This window comes from Pezoporus occidentalis, unplaced genomic scaffold (genome assembly GCF_034315485.1).
Source record: "Pezoporus occidentalis ecotype Australia unplaced genomic scaffold, CSIRO_AGI_Poc_V1 ctg27, whole genome shotgun sequence".
Classification (NCBI taxonomy): domain Eukaryota; kingdom Metazoa; phylum Chordata; class Aves; order Psittaciformes; family Psittacidae; genus Pezoporus; species Pezoporus occidentalis.
In genome coordinates this window covers 7,948,517-7,963,468 of record NW_026914611.1, presented here as the reverse complement: position 1 = coordinate 7,963,468, position 14,952 = coordinate 7,948,517, and the positions used below count along the sequence as shown (strand labels likewise).

Sequence of the window (14,952 nt, the reverse complement as noted above, 5' to 3'; positions counted from 1 at the left end):
TCCCCCCAGAGATTTGTTAAAGTTCTAAGCAATGCTCCCTCCTCTGAATTTTCTTCCGTAACAGAAAATCTGCCAGGAATGCTTCCCCACTACAAAATCCAAGGACTCTAGTAATATTTTCCATGTTTGCAACCTCAGGGTCTAAGAACAAGATGGACGTCCAGCTCTCCCTTTAACATTACATCCTCCTCCCTGAACAGGTATCATGCCGTATTTCCTGCTTGTGTGAAGGATACACCATTGTCCCATTCAAGGGTAATATGTTTAATATATTTGGAACTCTCACATTAGCAACAAAAGGGAAAAAAAAACAAAGGGCCAGTAAATTAATTTGAAATTTCAGGAAACATAGCTTGCTTCCAAGTACTGTATATGCGACAGCATTGTTATATAAAAGTATGTATAAGCTAACACACAACACACAATTGACCCTAGCTGATACAGAATACACAACTGTCCATTGTAGCGTTCACATCATTATGCCAGTTAAATAATCTGGAGAAAAAAAAAAAAAAAAAGAAATGTTCCAGGCAGTATTATCACATTTCTTCATAATCAACTTGACAGCACAGTAGATCACATAAGCTATGAGAGAATTTATTACTTTGCACCTCCTTGTGAGGGGATCCTTGCCAATTTTTTTTTTGAAGTTAAAATGCTTGCCTTCCTTTCCTGCCACCCCATCCTAACAAGCATAAACCCTTCTTCAGACATGGAACTGAAGTGTTCAGTCAGGTTTTAAATTTACATATTTGCCATAGCAAAGAAGAAAACACTGGGCCTACTTCCAAAACACTCTTACACGGGTTTTCTCATGAAAGCAACAAGGACCGACAAAAAAACCTGATTATGGCTTTTAGCACTTAAACTAAACTAAGATCTAAGAGAAACAAGATGGTTCACTCTCCATTTAAACCTCATTTTCTACTTCATATTAACTTACTAGTACTGCTTTGAGTCAAATCAGTTAAGACGAAGCTGTGGACAGACAACAGTCATTGCTGACAACTGCAGCAGTTGGAGATGTCACTGTCCTTAAGCCTTCATTACTCCTTCACCCCTACACCCACCCTCCCTGACTTCCAGGCAGGGCAGCAGAGCAGAGCTGATGCATGTGCCTCAGCTGGTTGAAGGAAACATCCAGCAGCTTGCCACAACCTACCAGGCACGATAAAACTCAGCTGTGGAGTTTCCCTGCACTGGAACAGAGAACCTACATGTTCGCATCTGCTCCTCTGCAAGGAGAGTGGGATCCCTCAGAGTCAGAAAGGATAAAAGAGCAGTAACTTCTCAGACTACCTCAGCAACTCTTACACCACCACAGCAGTATAAAAAGTTGGTCCAACCATGTCATAAGAGGAACCTGAAATTTTAAACTTCATTATGTCTCTTCGATAACTATGAGAATGTCATTTAATCCACAGTCCAGGGCTGTGGTCAATAACTGTAGAGAATTCCCCTCTCTCTCGCTATTTATCCTATCCTTGTTTACCAACTGAAGAGACACAATACATTTCTTACTCTGTGGATACACAGTATTTAGCACAATGATTCCTTTGGAACTCTTGCAAGAGCTAAGCTGCCATTAAGTACTAAAATACACACAAGCATCTTGAAGTCTGTCCTCCCGCATTTCAACACACGATAGCATAGTTTTTAATTACATAAGATGGATGGCATTCAAGAGATAAGACAGCAATCCACTATTTCTTTTTATCTTTGCTGTTCAGATGCATGTGTCCTATTGTATTTGCTGTACAGCATTAAAAAACCTTCAATGAAAGTGCAGTCAGGTACACCTTTCCTGCATCAGGTTAAGAAAGCTAAAGCCCTGGTAGAATTAAATCTGGCCAAGGACATCAAGGGCAACAAGAAAAACTTCCACAGGTGCATTGGTGAAAAAAAGCAAGATAAAGGGAAACTGTGGGTCCTCTCTGGAAGGAAACAGGAGATCTGGCTATCTGGGATACAGAGATGGCTGAGGTACTCAGTGACTTTTTTGCCTTCATCTTCACCAGCAAGTGCTCCACCAGTCATAATGCCTAAGCCACAGAAAGAAAGACAGGGACTGGAAGAATGAACTACCCACTGTAGGATAAGATCAAGCTCGAGAACATCTAAGGAACCAAAAGTTCATGGGACCTGATGAGATGCATCTGCAGGTCCTGATGGAACTGGTAGATGAAGTAGCTTAGCTACTATCCATCCTATTTGAGGAATGATGGCAGTCCAGTGAAGTTTGCCAATGACACCAAGCTGTGTGGTTCGGTTGATAGGCTGGAGGGAAGGAATGCCATCCAGAGGGCCCTCGACATGCTTGTGAGGTGGGCTGATGCCAACCTCATGAAGTTTAACCATGCCAAGTGCAAGGTCCTACACCTGGGTCAGAGCAATCCCAGGCACAGCTACAGGTTGGGCAGAGAAGAGATTCAGAGCAGCCCTGTGGAGAAGGACTTGGGGGTGCTGCTCGATGAGAAACTGAACATGAGCCAGCTTCAGTGTGCGCTGGCAGCCCAGAAAGCCAACCGTATCCTGGGCTGCATCAAAAGGAGCATGACCAGCAGGTCGAAGGAGGTGATCCTACCCCTCTACTCTGCTCTTGTGAGAACTCACCTGGAGTATTGTGTGCAGTTCTGGTGTCCTCAGCATAAAAAGGACATGGAACTGTTGGAACAAGTGCAGAGGAGGGTCACGAGGGTGATCAGGGGACTGGAGCACCTCCCGTATGAAGATAGGCTGAGAAAGTTGGGGCTGTTCAGCCTGGAGAAGAGAAGACTGCATGGAGACCTCATATCAGCCTTCCAGTATCTGAAGGGGGCCTACAAGGATGCTGGGGAGGGACTCTTCATTAGGGACTGTAGTGACAGGACAAGGGGTAATGGGTTCAAGCAGGGGAAGTTCAGACTGGATATAAGGAGGAAGTTCTTTACTGTTAGGGTGGTGAGGCACTGGAATGGGTTGCCCAGTGAGGTTGTGAATGCTCCATCCCTGGCAGTGTTCAAGACCAGGTTGGACAAAGCCTTGGGTGAGATGGTTTAGTGTGAGGTGTCCCTGCCCACGGCAGGGCGGTTGGAACTAGATGATCTTAAGGTCCTTTCCAACCCTAACTATTCTATGATTTTAAGTTCTCACAGACTGGAAAAGGGGAAACATAAAGGGAGGAATTCACACTTGTTGCAGATTTATAGCTAGTTCCACTGAACTATTCAGGTGCTTTAAAAGGTTTAGGAACCCTAGGAAAGCTGAGCAACTTAATGTCAGAAGATATTATGAGTACTCAGCAGCTGGGAAATGGAGCTATTAAAATAGTGAAATTTCATACAGTAGAACAAAAAGAAGAACTGATAAGGATAGATGTGAAAAGTCTAATTTAATTTATTTGCACAGGACCACCTAGGAACTATTAGGTAGGGCAGATAGAAGCATTCTTCCGTATTAAATTTTCTTGCTTTTGCCTCTTGCATTTACCTTATTCCCTATCTAACTTGATCACCTAAAATGAGATGAGAATCCTACAGTCAATACATCCATCTTACAATCCAGATTTTTCCAATAACCACTTAACACCAGATTTTTTAAGAAAATATTTCTGCAAAACTTTTATGATGTCAAGTATCTGATATTTTGATATTTTCCAGCCTATCAAGGTCCCCCTGAATGTCAGTTGAATAATAAACTTCACATAAAACCCACTTTTTATACATGTAGATTGTGTGTGAGAAATATTTTTGATTTTAATATAAAAGTATATATACTTATGCTTGCATAATATGCGTATAATATGCACAGAAACTGTCTATAATATATACACACACATACACAGTCATGCATTTTGTCTTTTCATATAGAAAAGTCAGTATCCATTATCCAGAATAATGGAGGTTGAAATATGGCAAATAATGGGAAAGCAGTCCATGGATACTGAGCAGATGACTGGCTTCAGTACAGGCTTATGAGCTCCAGCTCAATATCAGTCCTGACAGACCCAAGCGAGTAGGGGAGAGTCAGACCATGCACCTGGGTATTTTGTTCTCCAAATACCAAGATGATGATTCATTGACTGCATGTTGAACAGTGCCACACACGAACTAAAAAGTCTTTACATAAACTATATGGTTACATGTAGTGGCTCCAGCCCCTGCTTGCCTTCTTCGTTCAGAATCCTTAAGCGTCTCCACACTGTACTTCACAGCTTTTCAGTTCTGGTAATACACTGTGGAAACCCCAGCTTTCAACTAAATCAAGCTCTACAAGTTCTGAAGTCCAAGCTGGCTCTCTACCCTTTACATCCCAACACTGCCAGAATATCTTGCTTCAGTTGGTATCCTGGGCAAATTTATCTGATGAGTACAAGAGAGATCCCTGGCTCAACGTGCTCCCTACCACACTTGCTGATCTTGATGGAGGGAACTTTTGCCTGCTCCTGGAGGCTCCACTTGCTATTTGCAGAGCTTTGGATTGGCCAGATGCTGGCACACCCACCACCGAGGTGGTGTGCGGCAGCACAGGCCTGCAGGGGGAAAGGGTGATTTTTCAGATGTGGAATTAGAAGATTCTAATGAAATCTGAAGGGTAGAAGGCTTTTCACCCTGTTGAATTTCAGTGACCCAAGAAGAAAACAATTTCTTTACAAAGGAAAAGAGCCATCTTGCAATGCCCAATCAGCAGTGAAAAACCCTTCCACGCAACCACAAGAAAATCGAATCCAGGAATTCATAAATCCCTCCGAAAACTTCAAGTAGGAGCTAACCTGCACACAAATACTTTTAGCCGAGCACAAGAGAATAAGACCACACCACCCATACTAAAATCCTGAAAAGCCTGATTGCTGCTGCTACCACAGAACATGTGAGAGGGCAGCCCAATTATATGCAGGAGCTGGGTAGAGGTCTTGCCTTTGAGTGCAGCCCATTTTCCCCTGCCTCACCCCTTAGCACTGGAGAAGTGGCACAGCTCTGCTCCTTGTTCCTGGACCACAAAAATCCAATTTGCTTAGTACTGCTGAAAAGCTTTGAGCAGCACTGATTATTCCTAACAAAAAGCATGAGGGCCACCTGAAAATGGGAACTGTTGCCTGTTTCATCTGTATCATTGCAGCACGGGATGTATTCTAGGGCAAGCATCATAGCAGAGCCTGTAAGAAATACACTCAAATGCAGCACAGGAGGGCTTGACTTTTCAAGACCTCTTCAGAAACACATTTTTGTTAGACCAATTAGACATGTTTGCAGAATGCACTTAAAGAACAAGGACTTCACCCTGTTTCAACAATCTCACTATCTTAAGCTCCAATATGACAGAGCAGTGGCAATTCCTGAAGAGATAACACAACTGCAGTCACTTATAGCCCCATGAAAGACACCGGTGCAGAGTCAAATACCATTATATATAGGATATCACTGCTGGCAAGATACACTTATTTCTCTATAAAAGATAACCAGCATGTATTTTGCAGTCCCAGATAACTCTTCAATATTAAGAACCATCCTGTTATCCACTTTTAATGAGCTTTTGGGACCATCAGACCACAGCAAAACCCTCACTTTTCCTGAGGATGGACATCATAGCCACACAAAATCAATAAATACACACACTTTAAATGTTTTATGTGGCCCAGCTATGCACCATTGACCACACAGCACCAGCTTATATATTTTACCTTGCATCACACAGCACATACAACATCCATATATCTGTTTAGATTACTGCGTATACCTTGAGTAACAGCTTAAAACATTTAGAAAGCCTCAAGATGAATGGTATGTAAATGACTTTCAGAGATTTTTTTTATTTTTACCTCCCATTTTTTTTCCTACCTCCAATCTTCTTCAAAGAAAGAAAACATGGGCAGTACCTGACATCACATTGAATCTCTTCTACAAAAGATCTTGTAAAAGAGATCTTCCTGGTTGGAGCTGTCATCGGATAAAGATAAAAGCAAAGATGATGTGCAGTGAAAATATAATAAAAATGAAGAATAAGAGAGTAAGAATTAAAAACATTATGTAGACCAAGGCTAATAAACTGATCTGATTCACTGTAACTGTGCTAGAGATTACCCAGCACCCCTAAAGTGGAGGAAGAAAAGTGAGCTGGAACAGTACAACAGAACACATGAACACATTACAACTTTAAATGGGTTCCTGCTTTCTAACTTTACATTGTGCTAAGTGTTGCATCTTTTCTAGGATTTTTGCCTGAGTTTCATGTCAAAGGCAATTATGTTCAACCAAAATGCAGAAACTTTCTGCATAAAAAAAACAAATTAAGACCAAAAAAAAATCCAGCATATATTCTTAAAGACTATTTTGTATAACTACCCTCTGTCCTGAAGAAGTTTATGGAAAGATGTACGATATCTATCTTTACATGTTAAATACTGGGGGCACTGAAATGCAAAGTTATCTACCCATGATAACTACTGCTAATCATCGAAAAGGATCTCCAGTACTAAGCCACCTTTATCACTTTCTACTTCTTTAAAGTGTTATTTCTGGCAATTTCATAGTATTTCAAAATGGAAAATGATTTACGGGATGAAGATATTAGGGACAATGATGATGTAAATAATATCAGAGAGCCAGTAAAAATAATTATGCTTCATTTTAGACTTACAAAAAAATTGTGGTGAGAATCCTGCCAAAATACACAGTAAAAGAATTCTGGGCAATATGAATTAAAGTACCAGAAATGGCAGTTAAATCAATTAGATTGTTTACAAATTCATACATAAATATTACTAAACATTTTGTAATGTAACTGCAAACTTTGATTGCCTGCAGTAAAATCTGTCAGAATTTAAACTAGAAGTTTCCTCATCTAGAGAAAGGACATCTTCCAAGTTGTTCCATCAAGACTTTTTCTTATCCTGTTCACACATTTACTACAGAATCCTCAATGGTTAAAAACTCACTTCGGCTCCAGAGGTTCCCTAGACACTTGGTGCTCACTAGCCTCATTCTGAGCCTCTCAAACACCAGGATGAGAGGAAGCAAGACTACAGAATTGTCAAGGGGAAAACAATCTTAACCCGTTGTCGAAAGCTTCAAATTCTTGAACCAAAGCAGCAGGAGAAATAAACGTACTTCTGAAGCAATTTCTACCTCAAGAAATTCAGCCACAGAAGACATTTCACTTTTTCCAAACTCAGCTACTTTGTATTTTGGTTGCTTTAAAAATTTTAACATTCAGTTAAATCAACAGCAGGGGCTCAGTCTGCAGAGCTGTACCTTTTTTTTCCCATGGAGTCCTGCAATGAAGATGCACCTATATCTTTATAAATATATGCAATGTGTCAGGAGATAGATATGCAGACCTAAAAATAAGTAGGTTTCTGTAAGTTTGAGCACTTTGCTCTCTGATGAAAATTATTACAGCTTCTCAGGCAAATCCATACAGAACAGCTGTAAACCCCCATCATTCTGATGCAAACAAGTCATTCCAGTTTATTAATTAATTGCATTTAATATTCAGTTTTGTAAGCTATATTGTGTGAGGATTTCATTACTTTAGCAACAACTCCCAAGTGGAAAAAAAAAAAGTAGTCTTAAAATAATTTTTATAAACGAGAGGTTGTTAAAGAGCTTATTGGAAGTCCCACTGCAATTAGGCGGCTGAGTCATGAATTAGTTTGCCATGAAGAACAGTGCATAGCCTAATTGCATGACTAGGGATCTAACATTTTATTCTAGGCTTTGACATGAACTATAGCCTTTGGGAAACAAACTCTTCAGATGGATAGGCTGAGGTATATAAAGTCAGGATAAACATACTTACTCATATGACAGCAAATTAAATAATAATTGTAAAACAACTTGAAGAATAATATTAGAGTAATAAATAACCATCACACCATATTGCTTTTCAGGAGGCTTCAGAAATTATCTCTGTTCTTGTACATGAAACTTTCTGGAAATAATCACCTCAACTTAAATAAAATACTTTAAAATCCTGTGGTTGTTACAGTCAGATTACACTTCCCATTGGTTTCAAGGTCTAGGAAAAGCCTCAACCAATGTCTGTTCTGCTCAAATTGTTTTGCAGGCTCACCCTTGATGCTGTGCTTGTAAGAGATTAGAAGAAATAGTTCTCTTCCAAACAAAAGCCCAAGAAACAAGAACAACAAAACCCAAGGTAACAACACACTATATATGTTTGTTTCCCAACTGTTACTACAAGTACTTTCAACCAAAGCACTTAAACACAATACTTCTAGGCAGCTTACAGCCAAGACCTTCCAATGGACAAGAACGGTGGATAGTACTCCCCAATACGCATACTGAAAGGCCATCTACTAAACCTACATTCTTTTGCTGCAACAGAGGCAACAGAAAGATGCATTTCATTTCTGTATGAAGGACACTAAAGAACTTTCTAAGTAATTTCCAATCACTTCAGAGAGAAACCCTTACCTGTAGAGGAACTTCTCCATCTAAGACCTCCAGGGAATTCAAATAACTATAAACTCCTCCCATGTGTTCAGACTGCTTCTGCAAGTCAATATAGCCTATCTTCAGCTCTGTCACCATCTTGCAAGATAAAACAGCAGAAACACCCACAAATTCAATTGCCTGGCAACATGCTCTATGGGAAAAGAGTTCAGTATTCACTAAAGGGAACTCCTAAAGAAAAATCTCTGATCATTAAGGGAGACCTTTTCTCATCAAGTTTGCAGAACTCCATGAAATGGTTTATCATTTCCTCTCTAAGTAAAGCTTGGGCATAGGATGTGCCAGGCAAACAGGAGTTTGAGTGCTGGGGCTGACAACAAAGAGTCTATGATAGGAGTAACAGCAATTCTCATCTACTGGCATTTTGGATGCTTAAAAGCCTTCACAAACAAGAGGTTAGTTTTCACCTTAAACAGGGCACCTCTCCCTAGTCTCTATCGACCATTAAAATTCATATCTAACACAGAAGTTTATTATCAAGTTTAAGTTTAGTACCTAGGTACCTACTTAATATCTACCTCTTCGCAGCAGGCTTGCTCTGAGCACATCGAAACAATATTTCCAATATTTTAATCCTCGAGTTCCCTCTCTGTGCCAATCAAAATTCTTCTTTTATATAATCAAGCATTAACATCACCTTGCTACAACCCCAAAGTGCTTATCTCATTTAGCAATTTACAAAACACTGGGATTTTCAAATAAACTATACCATGGAACAGAAAATTCTTAAGAAGCAGTAACCACACGTTTCAATTTTATATAAAATGCAAGTGTTTTACCTGACATTTTCCATCATCACTAACTCTCTTGTTTCTAAAAGCAATATATACCCATATCTATACTCGGTTCACATTGAAAGAAGTCTTGCTGTCAAGAAAACTTGACAGATGTCAAGAAAACTATCAACAGATTATGAGGTACAGTATGGGTGCTTAAGTTCAAAGTTCTTGCTCAAAATTTCCAGATGCTAAAGCTAAGCATCTAATTTTTAGAAAACTGCTGCTACTAACTGTAGGAATGGCTCAACATCTTAAAAACAGGCCTCATATTTAATTGAAAAAAATATTCTTAATGACTGCATTAGTTTTCTTAAATATTTTAAATATTTTAAGCCATATGCCATGCTAATATACTCATTTTTATTCCAATATAATAAGCATGACTGGATATCTCAAGGTTTTCAGTACCTACCAAATGTACAACACATGGAAGGCACTAAAATTAGAGAGTACTATTCATCTTCTATTCATAATTTAAAGTCTTGAAAACAGATAATTCCCTAAAATGACCATTTTTTTCAGACACAACCATTTGTAATTAAACTTCATCTTCTGACACCTTGCAGAAAACACATTAAACATCAGAGAGGAGTGCTGACATGCAATTTAAGAGATGTGGATTCAGTTCCATACCCTGTTACAGACTACCTGGGCAATTTCTAGCAAGTCCCTTGAACTCTGTACCTGTGTTCTCCATCTGAAGAAAACAAGTTGTCAGCTTTAGCTTCTGAAAGCCTATGGCATGTAAACACAGCATCAGCAATAGAGGCAACCTGAACATCAAAAGATGCATTAGCAGCTTTGCTTGCTCTTCAAGAGAAAAAAAACCTGCATTCTACTGCTATTCTTAGCAGTAGGCTATGCAGCACCACAAAACTTCAGGTTTTCTTTACAAGTCTTGAGAACAGATACATCACGGTAGATTTTGCACCAACATCAAGCTTGCCAGCGGAAAGAATAAAGCTATTGGATTAGGTGTGCCTTGGACCAGCAGCAAGAACACCAGTTTAGTGGACAAAGCCAAGGTTGATTCTTCATTTCAACACCACTGGCTTGAGCAGAAACTGCAAGGGTTCACAAAATCTTAAACATATGCTGACATTGAGGGATTTTTCCTTGTTCTTCCTTCTCTGTCAGAACTTGTAAAAGGTCAAAAAGCCTACCTATTCTGATGATGTGTGCAAAGGCAATGAAAAATGCAGATACCTATTAAAAGCAATATAAGCCTCTTGTACATCATACAGCAAATCATATGCAAACCTTTAGATGAGTTACCATAGTACTTTAAAATATACTGTAAACTTACTGCACAAGGAAGCACTGACAAAGATGGGGGAGGAGAAGGAAGGAGACCAAACAGATTTGTACCAATTCAGATATATCAGAGTTTATGCTTTGTAGCTGGGTTAAAGAAAAATCTTCAAGACAAAGATAAAACATAATATATGAAGCAGCATCCAGCCCTTCTATAAAGCACAGACTCTGGGAAGTAATTTATCAGGACAATTGTAGGTCTAGTTTCTTACAAGTTTGGTCAGCGCTGATATCAAGAGCTCTAGTTCTTCCTTCTGCCTACAACTCTTCCCCTCGCCATTCTTCCGTCTGTAATTAGGGCTGAGCACATACCGCAGTTTCCTCCACAACTACAGCACTGACAGAGTGTCTTTCCCAGAACAATTCACATACAATTTACTCATTATTCAGATTTCTAATTTGTTCCAGACATTGAACCACAGAGCCACAAGGGCAGAAAAGGACCTTGGGAAGTCTCTAGTTCAATATACTGCTCAGAGCAGGGTCAGCCAGCAGATCTCAGCCAACTTGCTCAGGGCCATGTACAGTCTTGAAAACCTCCAAAGACAGACCTTCTACAACCTCTTTGGAAACTTGCTTTAGTGTTTAGTTTAGCTTTGCTGCAGAATTCAAAGCTTACTGGCAGGTAATGGAGGAAGATGAGACAAGCAGATGACTGAGTTGCATAAGGGTTGTTCCCATAGAAAATGAGCCGAGAAACAAATACCAAAGCTATACAAATATTTATAGCCATTTATATAGAGGAACTGATAGTCATACTTACAGGACTCAAGATAGGCATATATGCTAGAATTCTGAAAGCAAAGTGAATTAACCAGTTTTTACAGAATTAACTAAAGTTCAAGCAGAAGTTAATGACAACTTCAATCTCTTTATCCTGTATCTTTAAACTATAGAAACTTTTTAGTGGATACTAAAAAGTAAAAACTTTGGCTAGCAAAAATGCTCAAATACATACGCATTTTAAAAGGGCCAGAAGACTATAGTCCTGTGAGGTACTGTTTTACTCTTCAAAGTGAACATGCTCTTATATTCCTTTAAACAATTTATAATCACTGATAAAAATCCCACTGCAAAACAATTCTAATAGGATTTTCTCTAGCTCATTAAAATTACACTTTTACAGTCTTCAAGAATAGGCCTTAGAATTAATTCAAAACCTTCTTAGTAGCATCACCTGTTTCCAGAGGATTAGAGTTCAGTAAGGATCTTGTCATGCTGTCCAGTCAGAACTACACAGAAAGCATCAGTTTCTCCTCCACATTAAGGTAAGAACCTTCTTACTCCATGAAGTCAAAGCTGCTGACTTTCAGCACTACCCAGATCCAGCCTCTGAAAATATAAGCAAGCCTTTGAAAACGTAGGCAAGCCTGGATCACAAAATTCACCTCTGATAATTTGATTGCCACCATCTGGTCTGCAGAATCAATCATCAAGTATGCCTATAATCTACATTTCCATAGTGGTTTTAGTTAGTTACTTTTTAAAGAATTTGACCTTTTGCAGTGAATCTAGCTTCAGGTCACTGAAATTCCAGGAAAAGTAAAATAAAAATAATGGCATTAAGAGACAAACAACCTGGCATAAATTTCTGCTCTCTCATCAGTCCCCAAGTAGAAGCTAAGTCAGGTAGATACCATAGTTTATATGATACTGCATAGCCGGAAGAGGATTTGTGTGTCTAGTAGAAAGCAGACACTTCGTTGTTGCCCTAGTAACCAAAGAAGAACACAGCTTAATGTCCTTCAAGCTAATAAAAATATCCTACAATGCATACAAGAAAACTGCAAAAAATGCTCTGTTGGGACAGATTTTCCTCACAACAGTATGATTAGGTTATTACTCTGGCTATTTTTCCGAAGATAGAAAATTTTACAAAAACTCTAAGCAAGTGGCCACACTGCTACAGTGAACCAATTTAGGAGAAAATAGTACAAGTTTTATAATTTTCTTTTACTTCAGAAGTAGCATTATGACTTCATAACCTTTTGACTATAGTCAAACCCTCTTACCAATACAAAATTTGTCACCAAGAAAGAAAAAAAACAGACATGAATCTGAAAGCCTTGACTAGTTTCATCAGCAGATGCTCTAAAAGCCTCTTCACTCCTGCTGAGTTTCTACCAGACCATTTGACTTTCAACTTTGGAAAGATAAACATTCTGCCATGACTTCAGAAAGATGGTGGCCCGTATCTTATAGAATAAGTTACCTAATTACTGTAAGTCTGGTTTAAATAATTGGAATGCCTGAATAAACGGAGCACCAAGAAGGTTTTCTTTTCCACAGTTTTCAGAAGTGACCACTATCTTTGACAATACAACTTCGTAACTCTAGCAATTTGATTCAAAAAAAGCACATTGACTAGGCTAAGTGAAACTTTCCATATCTGAAGATGAACATACAAGAATAAGAGCTTCCAAAATCATGTGGGGGTTTTGTTATTTGTTTTGGGGGTTTTTGTTAAGTTTTGGTTCAACTTCAAATATAAAATACTACCTCTCAGTATACTACCTCTATGTGGTGGATATAAAGCATGACTTGCTGACAAACTCTCCTCTATGTTGAGAATATGCTTCAAAAACAGTTTTCTTAGGAGCTGGTTTTTTTTTTTTCCATTCTTCCTGTAATAAGACATTTGCCAATTAAAGAAAAACAACAGCACACTACTTCATTCTAAATCAGCATCCAGAATACATTCGAAGACTTGAAACTAATGTTTACCCATACGTGTATCCAGAACTTTCCTAGTAAAAACTTGTTTATAAAATGACATCAAATATAGATCATCTAGCTCATAAAACAGTAAAATCTAAGCATTTTATTCTTCCTTACATGTGTGTATATACGTCTCAAATCTAACATTTGAGTAACTCTTGAAATGAAGCCTGCTAGAATGAGGAAATCCGATATCATCTCAGATGTTGAGCTATTTATATGTTAACTATTGTACAAATGTTAATTTCTTTGGGTCTAGTTTAGGATAAAAAAGCTCCCTTTTCCCAGAAGAGTTTTACTAACCTGTCTGACAGCCATTTTATTGTCTACAAAGATATTTTGTAGCATTCAGTCATCTTGAAGACCATTTTATCTTGCTCACCGTAACCCTATCAGCTATTAGGCCATGCCTGCACCAGCAAGGGTACCCTCTGGGACTCCATCACCACAAGGCTACGTACACCACTGCAACTTTGGGATTTTAAGTCACCTGGCTGCTTTGGCCAGTGTCAAAGCTGTGTCAGCAACGGAGGGGGTGCACCAGGTCAGAGCCCAAGGCTCCTGGCTGTCAGCTTCCCTGTAGCACTGATGCACCTCTGTGCTGGCTGTATGCCAGCTGATGACCTGTGTCACCCAAAGAGATGGCTACTTAGGTGAACTGATGGAAAGGATGGACTTTGCTAGCAAACCAAAAAAGCAGGAAGTGCATGCATGTGAGGGAGGGAAGGAGAGAGAAAAAGAATGAAAACCTTCACAAGAGGCTATTTTACTTACTGTCATTATTTCTCAGAAGGGGATAAAACAAATAAGCCAGGCTAACCTAAATAATTTCTTCAAGATGTTGCGAACTCCCACATGGGCACCAATTTTAATATTGCTTAAATTAGGCAGGAAACAAATAATGTGGCTTCATATCGGTTTAACCAGACTTGTTCAGAAAGTAGCTTAGTGACAAAATTTTCATATGTGGACAAAGCCTATTTTAAATAGAAGATGACTACAGAACCTTGTGAAATCCACATTTTGGTTTTTGTCCTGCCCCACAGGCTGGAAGACTGAAAAACTCCTCTGCACATATATGCAGACATTTTAACTGTCTCTCAGTAAACTTATTCTTAAAGTGGCAGCATTTAGGAAGGTAACAGCTTGATACCTTAGATGCTAAACTATTAAATACTTTACTTTATTCTGAGAAACAAACTACTACCACAATATTTAAATGTCTGTTTGACACATTCCAGGTACAGAAAGGATGACAATATTTGTATATTTAACCCTCAAAAGTGACAGTAATAAGGGTAAGAAAGTATTTGAGAAAGTCGGATTTCTTTCAAGAAAGAGCCTATATTTAAAGGTACCACATACCTTAGTGTCCATTATACCTTTTCCATTGAATCACTAATTGGTAACTAGAATTTCCTGAAATTGTCCACTAATTATTTTTTCCACATTAAGTTGTCCTATGCAGAAAGGCCATTTCAATTAATATGAAGGTGTGTGCGTGGGTGTGAAGCCCAGACAGTTCCCAGTCCTTTTAATCTAACCACATTTCTTGCTGACAGACAGAAAGTCTTTCAAAAGGAAGGCATTTTGATCATCTCTGGGAGAGGAATGTAGACTTCAATTACCAGTCCAATTATCCCAGTTAGGAAGGCAATACAATTGCTTGATTTTAGAGTAATAAGGGACTT

At 38.9% G+C, this 14,952-nt stretch overlaps 1 protein-coding gene across 1 annotated transcript in view; it reads right to left on the bottom strand.

The window, feature by feature from the left end:
- Positions 1-14,952, bottom strand: part of RAP2A (RAP2A, member of RAS oncogene family) — a 35,287-nt gene that overhangs the window by 4,209 nt on the left and 16,126 nt on the right. The window lies entirely within an intron of this gene.